This window comes from Mauremys mutica, chromosome 6 (genome assembly GCF_020497125.1).
Source record: "Mauremys mutica isolate MM-2020 ecotype Southern chromosome 6, ASM2049712v1, whole genome shotgun sequence".
Taxonomy (NCBI): domain Eukaryota; kingdom Metazoa; phylum Chordata; order Testudines; family Geoemydidae; genus Mauremys; species Mauremys mutica.
Window position 1 is genome coordinate 133557223 of NC_059077.1, and position 27024 is coordinate 133584246.

Genomic DNA, 27024 nt, shown 5'->3' on the forward strand with positions numbered 1-27024 from the left:
CCCTCCCTGAAAGCGCCAGCGGGAAATATGTTCGCGCACTTTTCTGGTCAGTGACAGCACGGTCGCCACAGCACTACGAGCATGGAGCCCGCTGCGATCATCGCTGCACTTATGGCCGTTGTCAACTCCTCGCACTGTATCATCCATTTCTTCCACAGTCAGCTGCTGAGAAATCGGGTGAGGAGGCTCCTGCAGCGCGGTGAGGACATGAAGTCTCAGAGTGGCACAGACCTCTCAGAAAGCATGGGAGATCTTGGGGTCAGGAGGGGAGAAGGGGGATTGGCAGAGACCCAGCCTGGGGTGCAGGAGAAATGGGGTGGGGTGGAGGGAGACATGTTGGGTGGGGGTGGGGTGTGTGAAATGTTGGTCCAGGGAAACTGAGTCACTCCCAGGACATCGTGTGCAGGGGGGAGCACAGGGGCAGGGAGAGAGCCCCAGCCCCAGCCCCACAGAGCCCCAGAGGGATATTGGGGGCAGGGGAGGGGATGGAGGAAGGAGACACCCAGCCCCATAGACCCCCAGAGGCAGGAAATGAGGGGAGAAGGGGGGGAGGGAGGGATCCAGCCCTATAGACCTGTAGGGGCCGGGAGATATTGGGGGCAGGAGGGGAGAAGGGGGGTTGGCAGAGAGCATGTGGGCCCTGTCACCCGGTAAGGCTCCTGACCCTTGGGATGGACCCTTTGCTAATGGGACATGGGCCCTAAAAGGCCACTATTGGATTTGTGGTCAATACGCTTACCGTCGGCTACCACCCAATTGGTCCGGGGTATGTTATGTAGGATATATCAGGCCCCTATTCTTCCTACTACCTCTCCTACAAGGAAAAACTCTAGGAGTCAAAGTATATGATGATCTTATTAGGGAACAACGATCTATTGATTCCACTTTAACAGCTGGAAGTTCCCAAAAATGGGGTACAAGGAGTGGCCTCCTGAAAGAATCATAGAACATTATGGACCAGCCACGTGGAACCCTGATGAGCTCGTGACAGGAGCTAGGGAACCAATCTATAACCTGAATCGAATAATCAGATTGCAGGCTGTTTTGGAAAAAGTAACAAACCAAACAGCCATGGCACTCGATTTGTTAGCTGATCAAACAACTCAAATGAGAACCGCAAATTATCAGCATCATATAGCTCTTGATTATCTACTGGCAGAAGAAGGAGGATTGTGTGCAAAACTAAATGAATCAAATTGTTGCTTACAAATATATGATAATGGAAAGGCAGTTAAACGCTTAACAAAAGAAATGAGAAAGCTAACTCATGTCCCGGTACAAACCTGGAAAGGGTGGGACACAGATTGGCTTACCTCATGGTTGCCACAAAAAGAATGGATACGCAAATGCTTCCTTTTTGTTGTATGTATTATCATAGCCCTATTAGCTTTAGCCTGCCTTACCCCCTGTTTGGTAACACTAATCCGACGATTGATTAACCAAACTATAAATCAACGAGTCATGGTGTTACTCCAACCAGTGAAAGCTGAAGATTGGGGATACCAAAGCTCTTAAAATGCTTTCATAAAAAGGGGGGATTGATAGATATTATGATTTGTGCTAGGCTGTTATTTTGGGAATGTGCTTAGTTGTTCTAGGAAATGATGCTATTGCTAAATGATCCATGACCTGTTTGCATAACCAATAATAAATATTGAACAGTACCATGGTCAAGGGGATAAACGTGGAATGTTTAGAGTACAAGTAAATAGACCTATGTACCCCACGTCCGCAAAATCCTGAAAATATGCTGTATCACCATGGTCTGATATGACGTCAAAAATGGTATATATATGTACTCACTGCTCTGCTTCGGGGTGTCACTCCTCTGGCATGAACCGAGGGGGACACCCGCTCAGCTGATCGCTTAAATAAAGGGCTGCTATCTGTTTATACTCCATCTTGGTCTCTGTGCCTCCTTGGGGTAATTGACTAGCTCGGGGGAGAACGAGCCCTTCTGGCTAACACTCCACCAATGGGAACTCTCCCATGCAAACTCCCCTGCTCGCTGGCTCCTGTGCCGCTGCCTGCTGGGCGGCCACTTTTATAGGCCCCTCCTCAGCCTAGCTCCGCCCCCTACTCAGGGTGCCGCTGCCCGCTCAGCAGTCTGCCCCGACGGGCCTCTACAGAGAGATACAAGCACTGCAAAGACAGAGATGCAAATCCAAATACCTGCTCCTCCAATGGGAACTCTCCCAGGCAAAATCCCCTGCTCGCTGGCTCCTGTGCAGCTGCCTGGCTGGGCGGCCGCTTTTATAGGCCCCTCCTCAGCCTAGCTCCGCCCCCTACTCAGGGCGCCGCTGCCCGCTCATAAGTCTGCCCCGACGGGCCTCTACAGAGAGATACAAGAACTACAAAGACAGATACAAGCACTACAAGCACTACAAAGACTCTGTAGAGGCCGACGGGCCTCTACAGAGATATACAAGCACTACAATGACAGAGATGCAAATCCAAATGCCTGCTCGTCCAATGGGAACTCTCCCACGCAAACTCTCCTGTTCGCCGCCCTGTTCGCCGCTCGCAGCTGTGCCGCTGCCTGACTGGGCGGCCGCGTTTATAGGCCCCTCCTCAGCCTAGCTCCGCCCCCTACTCAGGGCGCCGCTGCCCGCTCATAAGTCTGCCCCGACGGGCCTCTACAGAGAGATACAAGCACTACAAAGACAATTGCAAATCTACAAGACAGACGCAAATCCAATTACCTGCTCCTCCAATGGGAACTCTCCCACGCAAACTCCCCTGTTCGCTTGCTCCTTGCCGCTGCTCGCTGGCTCCTGTGCCGCTGCCTGGCTGGGCGGCCGCTTTTATAGGCCCCTCCGCAGCCTAGCTCCGGCCCCTACTCCGGGCGCCGCTGCCCGCTCAGAAGTCTGCCCCGACGGGCCTCTACAGAGATATACAAGCACTACAATGACAGAGATGCAAATCCAAATGCCTGCTCCTCCAATGGGAACTCTCCCACCCAAACTCCCTTGTTCGCTGGCTCCTGTGCCGCAGCCTGGCTGGGCGGCCGCTTTTATAGGCCCCTCCTCATCCTAGCTTCGCCATCTACTCAGGGCGCCGCTGCCCTCTCAGCAGTCTGCCCCGACGGGCCTCTACAGAGAGATACAAGCACTACAAAGACAGAGGCAAATCCACAAAGACAGATGCAAATCCCAATACCTGCTCCTCCAATGGGAACTCTCCCACGCAAACTCCCCTGTTCGCTGGCTCCTCTGCCGCTGCTCGCAGCTGTGCCCCTGCCTGGCTGGACGGCGGCTTTTATAGGGTCCTACTCAGCCTAGCTCCGCCACCTACTTAGGGCGCCGCTGCCCGCTCAGCAGTCTGCCCCGACGGGCCTCTACAGAGAGATACAAGCACTACAAAGACATATGCAAATACACAAAGACAGATGCCAATCCAAATACCTGCTCCTCCAATGGGAACTCTCCCACACAAACTGCCCTGTTCGCTGGCTCCTGTGCCGCTGCCTGGCTGGGCTGCCGCTTTTATAGGCCCCTCTTCAGCCTAGCTCCACCCCCTACTCAGGGCGCCGCTGCCCGCTCAGCAGTCTGCCCCGACGGGCCTCTACAGAGAGATACAAGCACTAAAAAGACAGATGCAAATACACAAAGAGAGATGCAAATCCAAATAACTGTTCCTCCAATGGGAACTCTCCCACTCAAACTCCCCTGTTCGCCGCCGTGTTTGCTGGCTCCTATGCAGCTGCCTGGCTGGGCGGCCGCTTTGATAGGCCCCTCCTCAGCCTAGCTCCGCCCCCTACTCAGGGTGCCGCTGCCCGCTCAGCAGTCTGCCCCGACGGGCCTCTACAGAGAGGTACAAGCACTACAAAGACAGATGCAAATACACAAAGAGAGATGCAAATCCAAATACCTGCTCCTCCAATGGGAACTCTCCCACACAGACTCCCCTGTTCGCCGCCCTGTTTGCTGGCTCCTGTGCTGCTGCTCGCTGGCTCCTGTGCCGCTGCCTGGCTACAAAAACAGATGCAAATCCACAAAGACAGATGCAAATCCAAATACCTGCTTCTCCAATGGGAACTCTCCCACGCATACTCCCCTGTTCACCACCCTGTTTGCTGGCTCCTGTGCCACTGCTCGCAGCTGGGCGGCCGCTTTTATAGGGCCCTCCTCAGCCTAGCTCCGCCCCCTACTCAGGGCGCCACTGCCCGATCAGCAGTCTGCACCGACGGGCCTCTACAGAGAGATACAAGCACTACAAAGACAGATGCAAATTCACAAAGACAGATGCAAATCCAAATACCTGCTCCTCCAATGGGAACTCTCCCACGCAAACTCCCCTGTTCGCTGGCTCCTGTGCCGCTGCCTGGCTGGGCGGCCGCTTTTATAGGCCCCTCCTCAGCCTAGCTCCGCCCCCTACTCCGAGAGCCGATGCCCGCTCAGCAGTGTGCCCCGACGGGCCTCTACAGACAGATACAAGCAATACAAAGACAGATGCAAATCCACAAAGACAAATGCAAATCCAAATACCTGCTCCTCCAAAGGGAACTCTCCCACGCAAACTCCCGTGTTCGCTGGCTCCTGTGCCGCTGCTCGCTGGCTCCTGTGCCGCTACCTGGCTGGGCGGCCGCTTTTATAGACCCCTCTTCAGCCTAGCTCCGCCCCCTACTCAGGGCGCCGCTTCCCGCTCAGCAGTCTGCCCCGACGGGCCTCTACAGAGCGACACAACCACTACAAAGACAGATGCAAATCCAAATACCTGCTCCTTCAAAGGGAGCTCTCCAACGCAAACTCCCCTGTCGCCGCCCTGTTTGCTGGCTCCTGTGCCGCTGCCTGGCTGGGTGGCCGCTTTGATAGGCCCCTCCTCAGCCTAGCTCCGCCCCCTACTCAGGGAGCCGCTGCCCGCTCAGCAGTCTGCCCCGACGGGCCTCTACAGAGAGATACAAGCACTACAAAGGCAGATGCAAATCCAAATACCTGCTCCTCCAATGGGAACTCTCCCACCCAAACTCCACTGTTGGCGGCCCTGTTTGCTGGCTCCTGTGCCGCTGACTGGCTGGGCAGCCGCTTATAGGCCCCTCCTCAGCCTAGCTCCGCCCCCTACTCCAGACGCCGCTGCCCGCTCAGCAGTCTGCCCGACGGGCCTATACAGAGAGATACAAGCACTACAAAGACAGATGCAAATACACAAAGACAGATGCAAATCCAAATACCTGCTCCTCCAATGGGAACTCTACCACGCAAAGTCCCCTGTTCGCTGGCTCCTGTTCCATTAATTAATTTCATGTTTAATTTCATTGTCGCTGGTAACAACTTATTCAAAGATTACAAAATATAAACCTATAGGGCAGTTTTCTCTTAATTCCCATTTCCATCCAGTCAGCTTTGTGTGAAGTCACATTCTACAATAACCGAGGAGCCTTCCATTTCTGTGAGTTCATTTCTCCCTGGGACTTCTCCCATGAGTGTGGGTGGAAGGCGTCTCACGCTATGTGGGAAGGCTGCATTATGAGAAAAATCACCTGTGCTCTATTTTCACACTTTCTAATCTTTCAGAGTAGCAGGAGGTGGAGAAGTGATAAAAATGCGTAAGACTAAGTAGCAAACCTGAGACCAAACCACAGACTCTGGACTCATGTATCCTGCAGTCTGAACTTGGAATTTGATACATTCCCTCATTAGGTACAATCATCTCCCCAGCATGGAAGAGCTTCTTGTCCAACAAGGCAGCCAGATTGGGACCCGTAGGCATAGAATGGCTCTGAAGGAATCAGCTGTTTCTCTCTGTGCTTCATGAGACTTCGGATCCAAATGGTAAAAGACAGTTGTGCCCAATTTAATCATGGCATCTTTTAGGAGTGTGATCAATGCCTCTTAACTAGGGAGCAGCGTTCTAAAAGTAGTTTACCTCAGCCACAGGTCACCATAACTTCCATCTCTGGGGCAAAAATCAACCACTAGTTCATGTCAAATCTTTTACCTTACTTGGAATAATTTCACACTTCTCTGGCATAGAATTCTTCACCAAACACACAACGTATCAGTAGCAATAGTGAGGTATAACTTCCCCAAATATACCCTTTTAGTTCTTTAATCTCATGGCACAGATTTAAAATAGGGATTAAATTCAGGTGCATTTTAGAATCTCTGTAAGACACCAAATATCAGGTATGTATTAAAAGTAGGTATCTTTCTGCAGCTATATCACATTCAACACAAATTTCATTTTCTACACATTTGCAGCATCTCACAAGGTGAACAGAAATGTCACTTCCATTTTTCCCATCTCTACCTAGATAGGGATTGCATTTCCCAAATAATAGGCAACATGCACCTGATTAGGAAGGAGATAACTTCAGGAGTGAGCTCCTGCAGGGCCTGGGCCACAACTGCTTTCGGAGTCCAATGCATGGGTATTTTGCTTAGTTCCAAATCACTTACTAGGGAATCCTCTTCTCAGCCCTTCAGAGAAAATATTGACCTACCCAATTGAACAACGGGGGGTTGGGATGGTGATGGGGAATAAGAGAATCCCTCTGACTTACCCTATCTTCTTCTGTTGTTATAAAGGGTGAAATGACATTTTCCCCTATCCCTGCCCTGTTCCTGCTCTTTGTTATAGTTCAATATATTTTAAGTGTGGAAAATGATAATAAAAATATCTGCTCCCCAGCACAACCTGAAGCAACATCAGAGCAACTGGGAATGAAACAATTGGTTCCCCAAGGGAGAACTCGATGACTAACAATTGCTGTGAAATGGGGGAACAGTATAACCGTGATGCTCAGGGTTTGTTTAGACTAGGAAAAGCGATGGAGTTTAGGTCACGTCAAGGGGGAAGCTAATACCAATCCCTGCACCTGGGCGCATCTGCTCTACAACTATACTTGTCTTTTTACCCCAAGATCACTAACTTGAGCAGCCAACGCCATGTACAGCTCTAGTGGATGTTAGGCACAGGTAGTTTTTGCCTCAGTGTAGCTTGTTGGGATCAAACCTCTCTCCCAGCTGGAGCTGATGAACATTCCGGGCTGGAGGGCCTTCTAGGATGAGAAAACTGGCTCTGTGGATATGTGGAATGTGGTGGAGGTGATATATCTTGACTTTAGCAAAGTTTTTGCTACAGTCTCCCACAGTATTCTTACTAGCAAGTTAAAAAAGTATGGATTGGATGAATGGACTATAAGGAGGATAGAAAGCTGGCTACATTGTTGGGCTCAATGGGTAGTGATCAATGGCTTGATGTCAAGTTGGCAGCAAGTATTACGTGGAGTGCCCCAGGGGTCGGTCCTGGTGCCGGTTATGTTCAACATCTTTATTAATGATCTGGATGATGGGATTAATTGCACCCTCGGCAAGTTTGCAGATGACACTAAGATGGGGGGGAAGAGGTATTTACACTGGAGGGCAGGGATAGGGTCCAGAGTGACCTAGACAAAGTAGAGGATTGGGTCAAAAGAACTCTAATGAGGTTCAGCAAGGACAAGTGCAGAGTCCTACACTTAGGAAGGAAGAATCCCATGCACCGCTAAAGGCTAGGGACTGACTGGCTAAGCGGCAATTCTGCAGAAAAGAACCTGGGAATTACATTGGATGAGAAGCTGGATGAGAATCAGCTTCTCATCCAATGTAGGAAGGAGGAATAGCTCAGTGGTTTGAGCATTGGCCTGCTAAACCCAGGATTGTGAGTTCAATCCTTGACGGGGCCACTTAGGGATCTGAGGCAAAAACTGGTCCTGCTAGTGAAGGCAGGGGGCTGGACTCGATGACCTTTCAAGGTCCCTTCCAGTTCTAGGAGATTGGTACATCTCCAATTATTACCTTTTAGTACCAGTGTGCCCTCGTTGCCAAGGAGGCCAATGGCATATCGGGCTGTATTAGTAGGAGCATTTCCAGCAGATCAAGGGAAGTGATTATTTCTGTCTATTCAGCGCTGGTGAGGCCACACCTGGAGTATTGCATCCAGTTTTGGTCCTCCCACTACAGAAGGGATGTGGACAAATTGGAGAGAGTCCAGCGGAGGACAACAAAAATGATTAGGGGGCTGGGGCACATGACTTTCGAAGAGAGGCTGAGGGAACGGGGGTTATTTATTCTGCAGAAAACAACAGTGATGGGGGGATTTGATAGCAGCCTTCAACTACCTGAAGGGGGGTTCCAAAGAGGATGGAGCTTGGTTGTTCTCAGTGGTCACAGACGACAGAACAAGAGGCAATGGTCTCAAGTTGCAGTGGGGGAGGTCTAGGTTGGATATTAGGAAACACTATTTCACTAGGAGGGTGGTGAAGCACTGGAATGGGTTACCTAGGAAGGTGGTGGAATTTCCATACTTAGAGATTTCCAAGGCACAGCTTGGCAAAGCCTTGACTGGGATGATTGAATTAGTATGGGTCCTGCTTTGAGCAGGGGATTGAACTAGATGACCTCCTGAGGTCTCCTCCAACCCTAATATTCTATGAGTCTATAACACACACTCCTATGACTCCAAAGGAAAGCAGTTGATAGAAAAGATCACAGGACTGACCCCAAAGAAGGGTGAGCTGCAAAAGGCAGAAGCAGGCAACTCATCTGGGGGAGCCGAGAGACCATAGTGAAGATGCAAAGATCACTATGTGGGAATTAGCAAATGTGATTTTTTTTTAAATCTTTTGGCCAGCCCTAGTCAAGGCATTTATTACAGTTCTCTCTCGTGTGGATTGTCTGATGTCTAATAAGGTTTGAGCTCCGATTGAAGCATTTCCCACACTCAGAGCACGTGTAGGGTTTCTCTCCTGTGTGGATTCTTCGATGGGTGATAAGCTGTGAGCTCCGATTGAAGCGTTTCCCACACTCGGAACATCCATAAGGTTTCCCACCTGTGTGGATTGTCTGATGTGTGGTAAGGTGTGAGCGCTGATTGAAGCTTTTCCCGCACTCATGGCATGTGTAGGGCGTCTCTCCTGTGTGGATTCGCTGGTGTGAGATGAGGGCTGAACTATCAGTGAAGCATTTCCCGCACTCAGAGCATCCATAAGGTTTCTCCCCAGTGTGGATTCTTCTACGTGTGATAAGGTGTGAGTGCCGATTGAAGCGTTTCCCGCACTCAGCGCATCCATAAGGTTTCTCACCCGTGTGGATTGTCTGATGCGTGATAAGGTGTGAGCTCCGACTGAAGCTTTTCCCGTACTCAGAGCACGTGTAGGGCGTCTCTCCTGTGTGGATTCTAATATGTGTGATAAGCTGTGAGTGCTGATTAAAGCTTTTCCCACATTCAGAGCATGTGTAGGGCGTCTCTCCTGTGTGGATTCTACAAAGAGTGATAAGGTGTGAGTGCCAACAAAAGCTTTTCCCACACTCAGAGCATGTGTAGGGCCGCTCTCCTGTGTGGATTCGACGATGTGAGATGAGGGTTGAACTATCAATGAAGCATTTCCCACACTCAGAGCATCCGTAAGGTTTCTCACCCGTGTGGATTCTCCTATGTGTGATAAGGGCAGAGCTTCGATTGAAGCGTTTCCCGCACTCAGAGCATCCATAAGGTTTCTCACCCGTGTGTATTCTCCTATGTGTGATAAGGGCGGAGTGCCGATTGAAGTGTTTCCTGCACTCAGAGCACTTGTAGTGTTTCTCTCCCCTGTGAATTCTCTGATGTGTGAAAAGGTCTGAGCTCCCATTGAAGCTTTTCCTGCACTTATGGCATGTGTAGCATGTCTCTTCCAAGTTGATTTCCTTGCGTGCAATAAGGTCTGAGTGGCTACTGAAGTTTTCCTCTGGCCTCTGCTGAGTCTCACAGGCGTTTGCTTTTTCTGGGAGTGCACAACTCCCTAAAACATTCCCTTTGGAGCTTCCTTTTAACATCCCATGTTGCTCAGCATCTTCCTGCTGGGGTTCCTCCTCATTCTCATTCACCTTCCCATCACCTGATGGGAGACAGAGAGAATCCAGACATAGGTCACTCCCTGTGCCTGAAAGAAATGAAATCTCAGAGACAGGAATTGAAAAAGGAATGAACAAAACAAAATACAAGTGGGGGAGATCAAACCTATCAGGAGCTGATTTTCCCCAAACCTTTCCCCAGAGGAGAGAGGAAGGGATCAGTTTTGGTCCACATCTCACCAGAACACTCTGGGGGAAGCTATATTGGTGAGAGACCTGCTGCCAGTTGTCAGTCAGTATAGGTGGGAAGCCATGAGTGACCTCTGCCTAAAGATTCCACATCTGCAAGGAACAATCCTGAACTTGGAGAGCTCACAAGGTCTTTTGTAGGGCATCCCAATTGTTTCCTGTACTCAAAGACAGTTTTTTTAGTTGGTTTAACCAATTCCTCACCTGTGTAGGCAGCTCTCAGGAGCACTTCTTTCTCAGAGCCCTGGAGGTCCGGGACCCACGGCTCTTCCCCTCGTTCCAGCTGCGAGATCACATCAGGTTTTGAAACTGGAAACCCTACTAAAGGCAAAGAAAACAAGGTGGTATTGGGCTGTTAGGAATATGATTATGTGTGGATAGTGCCCATCACCACCAGATAAAGAGAAAGATCTTAAGATGGTTAAAGAAAACTTAGTTTGATAGCAGCCTGTCTGGCAAGAAATCATTTATCAACAGTTCTGGTTGTGAAACTCTCATTTCGGTATTGCTTTATCTTCATGTCCCCCACTTTTCTATTGTTAATCTGTCTGGTTCTCTAATTGTTTCTGACTGCTGTATAAATAATTTTGCTAGGTGCAAGTTAATTAGGGTAGTGGGATATAATTGGTTAGAGAATTACGTTACAATATGTTAGGATTGGTTAGTTAAATGTCAGTACTGTGATTGGTTAAGGTACAGCTGAGAATATTACTACATAAACTGGTGTTAAACAGGAGGGGGAATGGAAATTGGAATTATGTTTGTTAAGGGCGGAACGGGAATAGCGAATGGGGAAGAGAGACACGCACAAGGCTCTGCAGTGTCAGAGCTTGGAAGGGTGACACGGCGTAAATGCTCTGCAGCATCAGAGCTGGGAATGGAACACCGTGGAACAGACTCTATCGGCACACAGAGATAAACCCTACTGGTGTGAAGGGCTTCGGAATATGCTTGCTTGGAAACTAACCCCAATAAACATCGTATTATCCACACTTTGGACTTCTGGTCTTTTGCTGCTTGCAGTCTGCATGACAAGAACCAGGGAAGTGGGAAGGTGATGGGAAAGCCCTCTAACAAATAGACATGATCTGATAACCTAGACGTAAGCCTTAGAGGAAGGTTTTAATACACTATGGAACGGATCAGGGATTCCCACAAGGACTGATGCGGGGGAGATGGTAAACATGCATTTAGATCCTTTTCTTGTTTTATCTCTTTTTCCCATAAGGCTGAACCTCTGGCGCAGTGTCATGGATGCACAGGCTCTGTGCAATGCCCTGGCTTTTAAACAGTCCTTGGGAGGTGCCCCTTGCGTGTGCTAGACCCCCAAGGGCTCCCACTCTTCCACAAGGACAGGCCATGTAGCTTCAACACTTGAGACTGAGCCTCTGGCTTCAACACTCCTACTTCAACCTGTGAGCTCTGCCAGCAGGTCCAGCTGAACAACACTCCTGTTCAAAGACTGTTCCTCATTCATGCTTCAATGCACCTCAGCAAGTTTTTGTTGTGACACTGGGCAGACTGTTAAAATATAGCAGGGTTTATTAGTCAACTGAAACACAGCATTAGAAAGGCTTTAGATTAGGACAGAGAAGCAAAGACAATATAGTCCATACTGGCCAATGCCCTTGAGGACATGCTGCTGTTAAAAACAGTTTTGTTTCCTTTCACTTTGCCTGTCCATTTGTCTTAGCTCCGGTAGAGCTCCGTGTGTCTGCTAACCCAGTTCTTCCTGCTCCCAAAAACATAACGAGTCCATGTATGCTTCACTCAGCCAAGCGGAGATCCTCTCATGGACAGGTGAGAATTATTCCCTTGTCTCTGTCGGGTATTCCATTGATGTAGGTTGGTCCCAGCCTGTCCTTAATGACCCATTCATATCACCCCATGACAGCTATGTGACAAATCACCTCATGTCTCCTCTTCTTTATAATCATAGCAATACCAATCAGAAGGAAACTGAGGTGTGTATTGGCATCATACAAGTATCACCAAAATTCCCATCTCTATCACACACACACTGCTCACAGTCCCTGGAGAGAAAGCAAAGCACGGGAACTGGACAATAGTCCAGTGAACACAGTGGAGGACAAGCTGCAATCCTCAAACCCTGGTCAAAAAGGAGAGGCATGTGGGTCCCTACCCATAGAGAGGGGCTGGCTAGAGGCCTGATACCTGACAGGGCATTCCTAGAGCAGACCATGGAGGAAGGTCAAAGGTTTAGCTACCCCAGAACTGTGGCATTGCAAAAGCACATTTACTCAATTTAGAATTCTATGGGTGGCATATTTTCCTCTTCAAATGAGGAAAAGGCATGAAAGCTGTAGTTATTAATGTCTCCAATAAGGATACATTAAATGCAATTTTAAAATGACTGACGGCACCAAAAAGGCACATGTCCAAAAATTATTCTGATAGATTGGAGATAAGGCAAAAACATGGGGGCAAGGAAACTTGTCAAAACTTGTATGATGAATAAAGGTATAAAGTTATTACTACTCAGGTTCTTCAGAGACCCCATAGCTTCTAATAAATGGGTGGACAGGACTCCTTACCCAGAAAGACCACCGTCTCATAGTTCTCCTGCATGGCATCCCTGTAAAGGGTTCTCTGAGTGGGGTCCAGCAGAGCCCCCTCTTCCCTGGTGAAATACACAGCCACCTCCTCGAAGGTCACCGGCCCCTGAAAGAGCAAAAGTCCAACACTCAGTACCTGCTTCCCCACTATTCACGGAACAGCAGTGCCAGGAAAATGGAAGCTCTGTGAGGTACATGTTAACAGAGTCCCACCCCACCTTGCTTAGAGCAGCCAGAAGGCATCAGAGGGTAGAAAGAGAGAAACTTTGTCTCTCAGCTGACAGACGGAGGCAGGGTTGTCACATTTATGACATACTTACTAGCCAGAGCTTGATATAGGAGATGGGGCTGTCTCTGGACCCTGCTGGTGTCTCCCTAGTAGGAATCCCACCACTCTCCAAATAAAATATATGGAAGAAAGGGGAAGTCAATAGTAAAGAATATAAGTGAGAAGGTCAGAATTGTAGAAAACAATGACAATGAGAAGGAAGTTTTTAAAAGTATATTAAGTACAAAATTAATCCTAAATGGTAGTGGTAAATTACTAGACGGAAATGGCAGAATTATCAAAAATAATGCAGAAGAGGTAAAAGTGTTCAATAAATATTTCTCTCCTGGATTTGGAGAAAAACAGATGATGTACTCGTATTATAAGATGTTGATGACGACACTCTTTCCATTCCAACAAGAACTCATGAGGACGTTAAACAGCAGCTATTAAAAGTTAGATGTGTTTAAATCAGCAGGTCCAGATAACTTGTATCCAAGAGTTTTAAAAGGCCTGGTAGAGGAGCATGGTGGACTGTTAATGCTGATTTTAATTAGAACTTGGAACACTGGGGAAATCCCAGAAGACAGGAATAAAGCTAATGCAGTTCCAATATTTAAAAAGTGTAAAAGAGATGACCCAGCTAATTACAAGAGTATCAGTCTGACATCGATATTGGACAAGATAATGGAGCAGCCAATACTGGATTTTACTGATAAAGAATGAAAGGAGGGTAATATAATTAGTACCCATGAACAAAGGTTTAGAGAAAATAGATCCTATCAAACTAACTGGATATCCTTATTGGATGAGTTCAGAAGTTTGGTTGCAGCTAATCGTATTAATGTAATATACCTAGACTTCTGTAAGGCATATGACTTGTTTCAGCACAATATTTTGACTAAAAAACTAGAATGATATAAAATAAACACAGCATACATTAAATAGATTAAAAACTGGGATTGTAAATGGGGAACCATGGTCGACTGGATTTATTTCTAACAGGTTCCATCAAGGACTGGATCTTGGCCCTTTGTTATTTAACATTCTTATCAATGACCTAGAAGAGAATATAAATTGTCACTGATAAAGTCTGCAGTTGCCACAAAGACTGGGGGTGGTAGTAACAAATGAAGTGTCAATAGATTCAGGCTCCAGCACTGGGAGTCTGGGAAGTTTTCCCAGCCCTGGCTGGAAGGTTATTTCCTGTTCCACAAAGACGGGAAGTTCCATTCCCAACTCTTGTGCCTTGAAATTAGGCCCTGACACTACACCCCACATTCAGCATAGTGGTATGATAATAATAGGATTAGGTCATAATTATGATGCATTATGTGCAAGATGGGTCATGTGCAGTGTCACTGGAAAAGTTATGATTTGCTGAATAGGATTATCCTATTTGTGTGCGCAGAGCATGTTTGTATCTGAAGTTATGAATATTGACTATATATCTGTATTTCATAAGGTGCTTACTCTGGGTAACACCCACAACGAGCCTTTCGGGTACAACAATGAAGAGGCCAGACACTGCTGATGGCTCATCAACAAAGACAATGGACCGTGGAAGAGCTTAGCCTTCCTGTGAATGTTTCAGCCAGCCTATGAGTCATGGCTACTATGATTCAGCAGGGCACTCTAGGGCATGTGACCAGACCACATGACACTGAACTCCATTTTGGTACCTCTATTTTTCAACAAACTGGACTGGGAACTTAGTTTGGAACAAATGGTTCCCGCCATATGGAAAAGCTACATAAGGTGGGGTGTGACATCATCTCTTGGCCTCATTCCCCACACAAGAGAACTCCTGGAAGCACCTGAGGAACAAAGACTGAACTGGGGGAAGTGTTGGTCCCATGATAAAGGGATTTCTAGCTTGTGTATGGAAACTTGGGGGACTGCTTGTACCATCAGTCAGGGTGAGAAACTGCTAATTCAAATTCTATCCATCTAGTATGTTAGGCTTAGTTTGAGGTTTTGGTTATCTGCTAAGTAATCGGCTTTGATCTGTTTGCTATCACTTGGAATTGTTGGGACATGTTATGATTCAGTAAAAGAGCAGGGAACTGCTAATGTGCAGACATGGGATTAGGGACAAAGGCATAAGCAGGCAGGAATTCTTTGCTTAATAAATAAGCTGCCATATTTTTCCTTTCCCTGTTGCTTGTAAGAATTGACATTGATGCAGCTGCATGAGAAATGTAGTTGTCGGAATGAATGTCCTTTGTGTGAAAGAAGGTAAAAGAAATGTTACCTCCCCCTCCCTTCCTTTCCCAGCTACATAAACAAGCCCTGGCTTATGGCCCCTTCCTCCCTCCCTGAGAACTGCTCATTGACCCTTCCTCCATACCCTGAGAACTGCTGTTTAGGGAAATTTGTAGCAACACATTAATACAAAGTACTGTATTTTCAAGGTAAAAATGTCTGTATAACATGCGTAATCCTGTGACTAACAGCTAGGGGTGGGTATACTAACAGTATGGGTGTTTCTATTACTTAATAAGGGCTTTGGGGTGTTGTAATGGAGGTGTGTACATACTAAGTTAGATAAAAGGAGTGTGATGTAACTAATCCAGTGCTTACTCGACAATTGGGTCGAGGGGAACAAGCATCGCAATAAAGAAGGCTGTACTCATATCTGCTTCTGGGTCAACCTGCTGTGGAAGCGAGAACTAAGTTTTTCTCCGACACTGCTCCTGTATTCTTCTAACAAAAATCACTTTATCTTTCTGCAGTTAATAAACTCGTTTTCTGCTTTATCTTAACCAGTGTTAAGTATTTTGAGTGAAGTGTCTGGGGAAAATCTGAGCTGGGTTAGCACAAGCTTGCTGTGCACATCTTTCCCATATCGAGGGGAAGGCAAATTATATTAATGAGCTGACATTACAGAGATCCTGGTGCACTATAAGATGGTATAATTCTGAATTTATACTACAGCAAGTGTGCAAGGTTGGGGAGCTGGGAAATTGGCTGTTGTCGTCTATCTGTCCTTGAGCGGCTTAGGTAAAGCACTCAGGTAGCTTAGTTGTGTGTATGGCGCCACCTGCTGTCGTGTTGGGTGATAAAGCCTGGAGAGGCTGGCTGAATCTCCAGCAAATCAGTGTGAGAAGGGCCAGCCCAGCTTCAGGGTTAGAGGGCACAGCGGTTCCCAGAACCTCCCCAGACTGCACCCCAGGGTGACAACCCATCACACCCTAGATTACACAAGTCCCAGCGAGATTGTAACATCCTGTTATTTCCTGCCTCCCACCACCTGTAGCAGCTACCACCTTCCTATGCCTTTACTGCTCCTTTCCCTCCAAGCAGAGCCCACCACCAGCTCCCTGATAACCTCTTACCTGAGCCAGCTCCATTGCAGCCATTTCCTTCCCCATGGGAGGATGGGATAATCTGGAACAAATATGGACGTTATTTTGTAGCCTGCCAGGGCGAGAAGGGCAATGTGAGAGAATTCAGACAGGGCTTTTGTCCATTCCACAAGCCAATTCCCCCCAGGATTTTTCCCTGCTAATGGACATTCTAGGTTCTGCCACACTCTGAAGCACAAAGTGACCTTATTCCAGTACAGGTCTAGCCCCCTCCTACCAGGGTGTAACCCTCTGAAACCTTCCCAGTAGCAGAGTCTCTGTGTTACACTTATCAAGTTTGCGGATGATACCAAAATGGGAGGGGCTGCAAGTGCTTTGGAGGATAGGATTAAAATTCAAAATGATCTGGACAAACTGGAGAAATGGTCTGAAGTAAATAGGATGAAATTCAATAAGAACAAATGCAAAGTACTCCACTTAGGAAGGAACAATCAGTTGCACACATACAAAATGGGAAATGACTGCCTAGGAAGGAGTGCTGCGGAAAGGGATCTGGGGGTCATAGTGGATCACAAGCTAAATATGAGTCAACAGTGTAACGCTGTTGCAAAAAAAGAAAACATTCTGGGATATATTAGCAGGAGTACTGTGAGCAAGACATGAGAAGTCATTCTTCTGCTCTACTTCGAACTAATTAGGCCACAACTGGACTACTGTGTCCAGTTACGGGTGCCACATTTCAGGAAAGATGTGGACAAATTGCAGAAAGTCCAGAGAAGAGCAAAAAAAAAATGATCAAAGATCTAGAAAACATGACCTAGGAGGGAAGATTGAAAACACTGTGTTTGTTTAGTTTGGAGAAGAGAAGACTGAGAAGGGACATGATCAGAGTTTTCAAGTACATAAAAGGTTGTTACAAAGATGCGGGAGAAAAATTGTTCATTTTTAACCTCTGAGGATAGGATAAGAAGCAATGGGCTTAAATTGCAGCAAGGGCGGTTTAGGATGGAGATTAGGAAAAAAAACCTCCCTAACTGTCAGAGTTGTTAAGTACTGGAATAAATTGCCTAGGGGGGTTCTGGAATCTCCATCATTGGGGATTTTTAAGAGCAGGCTGGACAAACACCTGTCAGGGATGGTCTAGATAATACTTAGTCCTCCCTTGAAGGCAGGGGACTGGACTAGCTACCTCTCAAGGTCCCTTCCAGTTCTATGATTCTATCAATCAGAGGCCAGAGAAGAGCAGAATCAAAGGAATCACTCTGGGGATTCTCCCTGTCACTGTCCCCAAGGCAGCTCTCTCAGGTTTGCAAAGTTGTTTGCTGCACCACCCTTTATACAGTCTCTCCTGGGAGTGCCCCTTTCAAGGGCTTGGCCTATTTTTAGCTTTTGGGAAGCGTGACCCCGCGGGCTCTGAGACTGGGCCTTCTTGCCTCAGCACATCTTGTTCCTTTCTGTGGCTCCCCAGCGAGTGCCACAGCCTCATACAGACTGTGAACATAAGAAGAGCCCACTGCCTCAGACCAATGGTCCATCTAGCTCAGTGGCCAATGCCAGGTGCTTCAGAGGGAATGAACAGAACAGGTAACCATCAACTGATCCATCCCCTGTCAACCATTCCCAGCTTCTGGCAAACAGAGGCTAGAGACACCATCCCTGCCCAGCCTGCCTGTGACACTGGCAGATGAGGTGTTAACTCTTGCAAAAGCCCCCATGTCTTCATTGAACAGGGACAAACGCATCGCAGGAATCAGTCTGACTCACCTGTGTTAGTATTGTTAAGAGGTATTAGAATTATAAGAATGTGTTTAGACTTCATTAAATGCTTGTGAGTTGCAGCCTGGGATAATATCTGACTAGTTGTATTGTGAGCCTCTGTGGCTCTGTAAATCACCAGAGGAGAGAGACTTTACCTATGTGAAGTGCTGATTGGCAACAGAATCCATTACACCCTGCCTGGGAGGAAAGGTCCATCAACACCAGATGGACCATTACGGGATGTTAAAGAAGACACAAGACTGTTGTTGTGCTCTTGACTTCCCAGTAGCTGAGTTTACAGATCAGATCACATGGCAGGAAGGGGGTAAAAAACCCCATACAGAAATGTAGTGAGGCGGTGTGGCTCCCCGCCGCCCCAGAGGGGGAAGAGCCCATCCGGAGGCTGGAGTGGGCAGAGCTAGCGAGCGCTGAGCTCACCCCTCAGAGGGTCAGGCGGTGACCCAGAACTATAAAGGCCAGCCCTCAGCGCTCACTAGGAGCCCAGCCACCAGAGAGAACAGACGTCCCTAGTGGAACCCATGACTAGGAAACCCCCGCAGCCCAAGGCGGCCGTCCAGACTGGCCAGACCGGCCCTGCGCCCGCTATCCGGAGGAGTTGCCAGGCCTGCCGATCAACCCCTGCCCCGAAGAACCCATGCTCCTGGATCCCCCAGAGGCCAACACCAAGACCCAGTTTGGGCCCGAGGGGGAGTGTGGAAATAGCCCGGGGGCAGCCGATCCCAGTCTGGATAGTCTGGATAGTCTGTCGGTGTGTTGCAGCCAGGATCCCCACTGACTACGCACTGGGTCTTCTGCTGCTGCTAGTGCCCCGGGCTGGGATGCAGTGGAGTGGGAGGGCCTGTGTCCCCCCTGCCACCCAACTCCTGGGTGGAAGACTCTCCCTCTCCCTGGCCTGAAAAGGCTGGGACCTATTGTTACTGCTGAGCCCTGCCTGAGGGCCTGAGCCCCTGACTCAGTGTTTGTTGCCCCGCCCTGAGCCAGGGCCGGGCTGACCAGGTTTCTGCCGGTTACAGCAAGGGCTACCGAGGGAGACCCCCATGGCTAATTCCCCGGGATCAACTGTGGGTAGTGAGCCGGTGTGGTTCCCCACCGCCCCGGAGGGTCGAGCCCTGAAGAAGGAACTGATTATCTGTATGCTGCTTGGACTCTGGGGGGCAAAGTTTCTAGGCAAAAGGAAGAGATCCCCAGCTGCTTGGCCTGGGTTAGTCGTAAGGAAGATATAGGGCAACTCCAGCAGAGCCTGGGGGCTGTGGGCATGGGTAGCAGTTCTGGAGCTGGGCCTCTGTCCTCTCTAGCTCCCATGGCAGATGGCTCTGGCAGCATCAAGTGGGTCCATCACTGCAGGGGAAGGTTGGGGTAGTGTCTGAGATCAGGGTGAGAATTGGAGGGGAGTCCATGCTCAAGAATGGGGGATGGAATTCACCTCCCCACCCCTCTCCAGAGCTCAGCAACTAGGGCTTTATCCAGTGAAGTGAAATTCACTCTGGGTGACTTTGAGCCAGCCACTGAAAGATCCTTGTGCCTTCGGTTCCACACTGGCCACAGGAGTTTACTAGTTCTCCCACCCCAGACGTCCAGGGGCAGCCAGGGATAATTAGTGGGTTATGGGAATTGGAAGATGAAAATTCACTAAGAACAATGATATTTGTGTGTTTATTATTAAATCCCCAGACACCAACCAATCCCCATCCTCCTTCCGATGAGCTATAAATATCTAAGGGACTCAGCTACTGATCCTGCAGTCAGTTCCTGCCCTTCCCCACTTTCTAAAGCAGCACTTTTAAGGACAGGGCAGGGAAACATGTAAATACTTTGAACCAAATTCCAGAAGCTGCTGAGCATGGAGAAGTTAAAATAAAACCAAGGTTCCGTCTCTCCAAGGACCTGGCCTCTAGTGCAAAATAACAGACACTCCCCAGGAATCTGAAATGGCCACTTCATAACTGATAATGTTATTAATCTGTTCACTTCTGGGAATTACCACTAAGAGAAACAACCCAGTGACGGTGATATCCTGAGGAAAAGATCTCATGTGTCTTTAGATCATACCGATTTGTAAGCTGGAACGATATACACTAAAATGCCTAATTCGTAGCCCTATGGCAATTGCCTGGTGTCACTACAGGGCAGAATTAAGGTTGGTGCCTTAGTTGTGAATTTCCATCCCCTAGCATATTGCAATTGCTGTTAAGTGGGTTTGACAAAATTCATTGTGTCTATTTCTTTCTTTTAATTTCAATAGATAGCGATATTTATTTTTAAGCCCTTTTTTCAATGTTTACAATTTCAATGTTCAGAGCTGTGGGAAGTTATGGGGGTCATCAGACAACAATTATTTAATAACAGTAACTGTTGAGATTCCAAAAGCCAAATCATATCACTGTTCAAAGAGAAAATGTCAATGTCACACCCAAAATATACAGTGTAAATATCCTTAAATCAAACTCCACTTTCTCCAGAAGCATTTCTGTATATTACCTTTATAAATATTTTTTCATCTGTGTGTGTGTATACAGTGAAATTAACATTTACTGCAATTTATTCATAAAAATCCAATCCTTTCAAGCATAATTTTAAGTAATAAAGTACTTGAATACTTTCACTTCCTAGACTGGAATGTTTCACTTCAGGATAATTACACCCTCCCTGTGATGTATTTCACTCTCAGTACCGTAACCCCCTCGTGATGTAGCTCCTGTCTGGGAGCTCTGCTGAAGCCAGTGGCATTATGATCAGGTGACACGGACATGAGCAGAGACACATGGGGGAGGGTGGAGGGGGAGGTAACATGGAGGCTACCAGAGTTGAATGTGGCCGTAAGAGCAAACGCTCTCTCAGCCTCTCCTCTCTCCCACCTCCCAGAGTCAGTAATTCTGAATCGTTCCCTGAAATCTAAATAGCCCTAGTATGAGACACAGTGATTAACGCAGGTACCTTAGGGGCTGCAGCGCCAGCCCCCTGCCTGGATGAGGAGGGTGAAGAATTGCAGTAGAAATGGGTTAGGCTGGGAGAGGGCACAGCTGATGGGGGTCTGGGAGCTGAGTTGACCAAGAGGCCAGAACTCCTGGGGGGTTTTGGAGAAGAAGTCAACAGGACGGGGTAGAGGCATTTCAGTGTATTTTCCCCATTAACCATTCTGCCATGTATTTAATTTAGAAACTTTTCATTCACATCTAAACACCTTGGAGCTAAGCTGGGTTGATGCATTTCCACTTACAGTGGTACAGTTGTAATTAGGTGCTTAATCAGATGCTCATGCAGCACAAAGCAGTCAATAATGGGTGTGCTTTCATTCATTAACTTGACTGTGTGCTGTGCATCGCTTTGAAAAAAAGATGCTGTGAGGGAGTGTCAAAATTTTAGGCATTAAGAAATGGTAAGTAGGTATCAGTTCATTTCTCATGCGTTTCTCTCCTAATTTTAATGTCAGTTTTGAATCAGTATTAATACCATGTTGTTTTAACAGCAGTAGGGGCCATTTGTATAATTGTCTGCAAGATTTCATTGGATATTGTGACCCAGCCGTCTTCACCTTTTATTTTCAGATTCCTAAATACACCCCAGCGCACCTCTCCTGACAGACTGCAGGCCTTGGCCGGTGACATGTTCCTTAGAGAGCAAACACCTGACGAGCCCTTTCGCCCTCAAACGCGCATCTGGCTCTTTGACGTTGCTTTATCCGCCCCACCAGAAAACGCTGTAGGGAATCCGGTCATTACAGCCGTCCGCACTAGGTACCGTTCTACCAGCTCTGGGCCAACATTCAAATGGTTCTGTTTGGTCATCTTTCATTCAGCTTTGCAATTCTTAGATCCCATTTAAAAACTGGAAGTGAAATAACCAAAGCAAGTTAAGAAGGGAGCGGCACCTGGCACAGGCGGGGGTAAAACAATAAATGGAAAGAACTGACTATGCAAAAAGGAACATCGCAAACTATCAGAGCCCCAGACACCTGCCCAACTGAACCCACCCCAGCCAGGCATATCAAGCTGGGTCCCTGAAAAATCACCCAGCCCATCTGGCAATGAATGCTGCGTGTTCCAGGCAGAGCTACGGTGTGCGCGTCTGCTCTGCTGACATACTGCTTTGGTACGGAACGAGCCACGGCCACAGGGAGCAGAGACATGGACTCCTACAAAACACAATCCCAGATACACCTCCAATGCCACATCCTCCTGCCTCCCCACTGTCTGCCATCCCCTCCCCCACCTCCACATGGCCATTCTCAGCCTACTGCTAACACTTCCTCCCAGCCTTCAGCACTATAAATAAATAAAACATGGTGTTACAAAAGGTACAAAACCTGATCTGGACGTCAGTAAGGCTTTTGATACAGTTCCACATGGGAAACTATTCGTTAAATTGGAGATGATGGGGATTAATATGAGAACCCAAAGGTCAATAAATAATTGGTTAAAGGGGAGTCTACAAGGGGGTCATATTGAACGGTGAGTTGTCAGGCTGGAGGGAGTTACTAGGGGAGTTCCTCAGATCAGTCTTGGGACCAGTCTTACTCAACACTTTTATCAGTGATCTTGGCACAAGAAGTGGGAGTGGGACACAGAGCCGGGAGGGATTGCCAATATGGAGGAGGACAGGAAAATCATACAAGAAAATCTGCATGTCCTTGAAAGCTGGAGTAATAGAAATGGGATGAAAATCAATAGTGCACAAATTCGACTTGTTAGTACCCAAGTGCATAATTTTGCAATAAGCTGGGGATTTGTCCATTGGAAGTGACAGAGGAGGAGACTGGTTGATCCCAGGATAATTATGAGCTGCCAATGTGAGGCAGCCGTGAAATAGGTTAATGCAGTCCTAGAATACATCAGGTGAGGTATTTTCAGCAGACACATAGAATCATAGATTATTAGGGTTGGAAGGGACCTCAGTAGATCATCTAGTCCAACCCCCTGCTCAAAGCAGGACCAATCCCCTGACAGATTTTTGCCCCAGATCCCTAAATGGCCCCCTCAAGGATTGAACTCACAACCCTGGGTTTAGCAGGCCAACGCTCAAACCACTGAGCTAAACATGAAAGGGTTAGTGCTGTTATACAAGGCACCAATGAGACCTCATCTGAAATACACCTCTACCTTCTGCCTTAATGTCTGTGAGTCTATAAGCTGTGCCTTGCGTTGCACAGACACTGATGGAGATCAGGGCCCCATCGTGCAGCACATGGCAGAGAACCTGACTGAGATCAGCAGCCCCATTCTGCTGGGCACTGCACAGACAGAGAAGGACAGTCCTTGCCCCAAAGAGATCACAATCCAAGCAGACAATGGGGAGGAGGAAAACAGAGAGGGGCTGTGACTTCCCCAAGGCCACCAAGCAGGTCAGGGACAGAGCCAGGAACAGACCCCGGTAACGCCAGAGCCCCGTCACCCGCAGCTTGGAAAGGTCCCCAGACCCCATTGTATTAGGCTGCAGGAAGAGGTGGTTTGTCCATGGATGCACAGGCTGTCTTGGCAGGGCAGCTCAGCTGCAGTCCCTGCACACAGCTGGGTGTGTGGGTCATGGGTCAGGAGAAGTCAGTGTCCAGCCCTGTGGGGCTGTGCTCCTGGCTCATACCTCCAGCACTCACTGCTGCCCCTCCCTTACCAGCTGCACTGTTCAGCCAGCCCCATGCCTCTGGGAGGTCACTGCCCCCCTCCCCTATCCCCTGCAAGCCTTCAAACAGGGACATGGTGCACCAGTGCCAATCAGAGCGCACTAGTGTAAATTCTGTCTGTACTAAGGGTTTGCACCAGTGCCTAAAACACCAGGGTGGCAGAGACCTTCAGTGCCCAAAACAGCAGTACGGTGGCACTAGAACTGGGATCTAGTTCTAGCTCCATCACGGACAGCCTGGGTGACCTTGGACACGTCAATGTTTCTCCTCCCAACTTTAGTCTCTTTACCCAGCTGCCATTCACTGGGGTCTCCTCTCTCCAGAGCTGCTCACCACTAAAATCTGTGTGGGTGTCCCCAGAGCTAAAGCAGGTCAGCTCGGGAATAGTCTTACAATGGGGAATGGGGAGTCTCTTTCCCTGGAAGTTTTTAAGAACAAGTAGGACAAAGCTCTGTCAGAGACAATCTACATATACTTGGTCCTGCCTTGGCAGAGCGAGCTGGATATGACAACATCTTGAGGTCCTGTCCAGCTCTACATTTCTATGATGTTATGCAATACAGATACATAAAAAACAACAAGATGAAACCAAATAAAAACGTGGTGTCAGGCCATTCAAAAAACAACAACAAAAAACTACACTGCACAGCATAAAATGACACAATACTAAGGAGAAGAAAGCAACGCAAAGCAAACTAACAGACCTTAGGATAAAAGTACACAATGCAAAATAGGTCAACTCAAAACAACACAACACAGACACCAAACAAGCTGAGGCAAAACAATGCACCATAAAACTATGCAACACAACACGGGGCAATCACAGTTCCAAATGGCACCATGCAAAACAGCTCAGCGTAGAACAGGACACAGCACAAAAGAGAATTATTTCAATGTAGGCCTGGAAGGGATCTTGAGAGGTCATCTACTCCAGCCCCCTGTGCTGAGGCAGAACCAAGTGTTAGGATATAGCTATTCAGGCCTGTCTGCAAAGGCCTGTACTTTAAGAATGTAGGTGTATTCTCATCACTTAGCTAGTTATAGAGGTATAAAAGAAGGAATCAAAGATCACTGACTGTGGAATGGCCTTCTCTTACTGTGACAGGCTAAGGCCTTCAGCCAGTACAGTGGTGCAACGTGATCTGGGTCGGGGTCAGTGCAGGGCCAGACCCAACAGGGACACAGATCTCAGTTGAGGTCTCTGAAGTGCCCAGCACAATAGAGGCAGTGGTTTGGGTTGCAGTGCTGCGTTGCCTGGCACAAGGGGGGCCGTGATCTCGGTCCAGGTCTCAGTTTTACCTGGCACAACAGTGGGGTCTGATCTCACCTGGGGTCTCTTCAGTGCCTGGCAGAACAGGGCCCAGATCTCAGTTGGGGTCTCTGCAGCAGCTGTCAGAACAGGGCCACGCTCAGTACAATAGGAGCCCTGATCTCAGTCACACACCTGGGGAGAAAAGGGGGAAGATTTTTGAGAATTCAATATCAGTATTTCAGAACTGAGGAGAAAATGGGGCACAAACTAAATATTTCCCAATATAAGGGACAAGCATCATGTGGGGAGATTTTATGTCACCATTCAAGAGAAAGGAGGGGAAATTGGAGGGAATTATACAAGGATATTGAATCAACAACAGAATGGGACGGATTCTTCTTGCCTCACACTCACAGGGGACAGGAGTGGGGCTGGAGTCAGAAAGTCGCTGGCTGTGGGGAAGGGCTGGCAATGGGGTCTGGGAATGTGACTAGCAGTTGGTGGGGGAGGCTGCTGGGTTGGGCAGGGTGGGGGAGGGGAAGGAGCTGGGGCTGGGCCGTCTCCATGGGGGGCACTTGCTCCTCCCTTCCCTTCCTGGCCCTTCCCAGGCCCCGTTGCCAGCAGAGAGTGCCCCCCCCCAAAACCAGCCCAGCCCAGAGGTGTCCCTGTCTCAGGGCCCCCCCAGCCTCTGCCCATTCACCCTCTGCCCAGCTCAGGAATCACTCGGGGGAACCATTTCCCACCCGCACAAGGACAAATCCCTGCAGGTGGAAATGGGGGGAAACCCCCCAAACCTGAGACCTGAACTGGCCACTGGCGAAGGGGAGAGAAAATGGGGCACAATCGGGGGGGGGGGGGGACAGGGAACTTCTCAGGGGCTGGGGGAGGGGGGTCACCCTGGGGGCTGCTCGTGGCTCCCTAGGGAGAAAGGGGGCAGGACGGGAGGGAGCGGGGGGGGCAGTGGTAAATCCGAGGGGATCTCAGCCCCCCCTTTCTCTCCCCGCTCCTCAGGGGTCACCTGCCCCCCCCGGCCATGTCCGGGCTGCACAGACATTTCCTGCCCGCCCCTCCCCCCCAGCCCGGTCTCCCCCCCCCCAGCCCCACGCAGGGACCCCAGTGGGCCGGGCCCCTCCCCCCGGCACCCCCCGCGGGGCCCCAGGGCAGAGCCTGGCCGGGACCGGGGGGGGGGGCGCTGGGCTCCTGCGGGGGCAGCAGCTCCGAGCCCCCCGCGGGCGCTGCCCCCCCCCCCCCCAGGGAGCAGATCCCGGCGCTGCGAGATGCCGGGTCCCCCCGCCCCCCGGGCACTGGGGCAGAGTCACCGCCCGGCCCCGCCCGCCCCCGGGGCTCGCTCCGGGACCTGGAGGCTGCAGCTCCGCAGCGGGGCGGGCGGGGCCCGGGGCGGCCCCAGGGCCGATCCAGCGGGGCAGGGACCCCCGGCCGGGCACGGGGGGGTTAATGATGGGCTCTCCCGCCGCGATCTGCGCATGCCCAGAGCCCCACCGGCACCAACCCTTCTCCGGCCGGGAGAGGCTCCAACGGCCCCGCGCGAGCCAGGCAGAGCCGCAGCGCCCAACGCTCTTGCGCAGCCCGGCTCCGGCTCCGGCTCCGGCTCCTCTGCCGACGTCACTTCCGCTTCCGGGAGAGTCAGGAACTACATCTCCCAGCCTGCCCCGGGGGCGCTTCCGCCCTCCGCAGACCAGGTAGGGGAGGCCCCATCTCATGCCCGCCCCTCGCAGAGACCCCGCCCCCAGCCGGCGCCTCTCAGACCCGCCCCGGCTGGGGAGCAACGGCCCCGCCCGGAGCGCCCCCGGCCCCGCTCCCCGTGTGCCGGTCCCTGCCCGAGGCCGGGGCGCGTCCCCCTCGCGCCAGAGCCCGAGACCCCGGGAGCAGCTCGCGGAGCCCGAGACGCAGCGGCCTGTGGGGGGGAGGCGGGGCCGGGCTCTGCCCGCAGCGAGGCCGGAAGGGACCGGAAGGGAAAGTCCCCCCTGGAGACTGTCCGGCCCCAGGTTCCACCGGCCTGGTCCTGCTGCGCCAGCGCCCCCCCCCCCGCTGCTGCCCCCCCCTGCCCAGCGCCCCCCCAGCTGCCAGTCACCCCCCACCCTGCTGCTGGTGCCCCCCCGCCCAGCGCCCCCCCCCGCTGCCAGTCACCCGCCCGCCCTGCTGCTG